Below are 1,770 nucleotides of genomic sequence, written 5' to 3'. Positions count from 1 at the left end.
GGTCTCCTCTGCCTTGGTCATTTATACCGGCTGCCATCAGAAGGTAACACCCACATTTAGGGTGTGTCTTCGGCTTTAGATGATCCAATCAAGAAGTTCTCTTTCGTTTCAGTTAATCTCAGATCAAATCAAGTTGACACCCAGGATTAGCCATCACACCAGCTAGTTTTAAAAAACAGAGGGAATCATTTTACTCCAACAACCTCTGACAAATTATATATAGCAGATCAAGAAATAAATGTCTAGGTAAGGTTTTTCTGAGAACAACTGGTCTTTGCCCAAGATTTGTCTTCATGAAACACAGCACTTAAAAGTACCAGACTGCTGGAACTAACCTTCTTTGATGTTTAACAGACATACTTTGAGGCCTATAATAATTTGGTCAGAGGGACATAAAGGACAGATTTTACTCCTTGCCCTCCTAGGTCGACTAGTTTCAAGGGGCTATGAGCATCTCTCAAAATGTCCTGTAATTGTGGTAGGTCACCTCTCCTCTTGATCAAGGAGGCCATGGAGACCCCACCATATGGACTTGAAACAGTGTCCTGTCTACAAAGAGGAGGGTCAACACAAAGGAATCATTTCCTCCATGCTTCCAAGCGAAGCCAACCATGGTTGAGCAGGACCTTTGACTTATCTTCACATAGGCAGAACTGGTGAAAGAAAGGAGCCAGGGGCCCCTCCCAAGCCCATGTGACCCCTGAGGAACAGATCCTCAAACCTTAAGAGTCAAAATAAATTGGTGTATCTGGGTCAACTGTATGGCCTTAAACACCCAAAAGGAAAGTATAACCAAAGATTAAAGGGGTTAATATAATTTCTTAAGAGTCTGTATGCATAGATAAAGGCTACATAACAAGTAACTAGGCCAGATAGGAGCTACCTTCTTTTGAGTTGTTGGCCAGGGTGACCAAAGAGACTCCCAAATAGTAACCCAGCATAGAAATGGGAAAATGAACAGCAGAACCCAATCTTATCTAAAGGAATATTGACAACTGATTGCTTCTAGATGAGGAGCAGCTGACCCTCCTAAAACAAAGACCTCTAGATATGCTGACTAGATTCACCAGATGAACAAGTAGTGGGGAATGGCTGGGGTGCCGACAACACAGTAGACAGTAGCAGGGATATCAGAGTATAAGGGCTCTCGGGGGGGAGGGAGGCTATGGGAGGGTGTCATCTAAGAAGTGGGTGTATAGTTGAATAAGATGATGTGGGGTGTTCTGTGTGATATACATACACAAAAAAATCAACAAATTTTTTAAAATGTATTATATTTGAGGAGGATACATGGAAATTTACATCATGTTAATTAGTAGAGGTGTGAAACATTACCATTGAAATCTACCTGACGACTTTATAGACATACACAGGCGCCAAGGATCCAAGTAATAATCAGATACGTACAGATTAGAGATGCACGCTCCAACATCTCAGTGTTAGTAGCAAAAAAAATGAGTCTTTCTGCAAGGAACAATATATTCTAAAATGAAATGGAGATCTGTTTTAAAGGTTAAAAACTCATTCAATTTTATGTCTTACAGGGTTTATACTAAGTACAATATTGTATAGTTGTATTAATTCAACTGTGAACCTAAAAATTTACAGCCAATTTTGAAAGAGATGCATATTAGCTCAGGAAATTGTTATTGAATATGTTAAAGCCGTAATGAAATGCTTCTTTTAATCATGTGGTTATTAAATTTTGAAAAATTTTTAAAAAATGAGTGGGCAATATTGACTGTCATTATTGATCCTTTAAGTGGCTAT

Source organism: Nannospalax galili, unplaced genomic scaffold, assembly GCF_000622305.1.
Source record: "Nannospalax galili isolate Female #2095 unplaced genomic scaffold, S.galili_v1.0 scaffold207, whole genome shotgun sequence".
NCBI lineage: Eukaryota > Metazoa > Chordata > Mammalia > Rodentia > Spalacidae > Nannospalax > Nannospalax galili.
The sequence above is the reverse complement of the archived record's forward strand: the minus strand, read 5'-3'. Positions refer to the sequence as shown.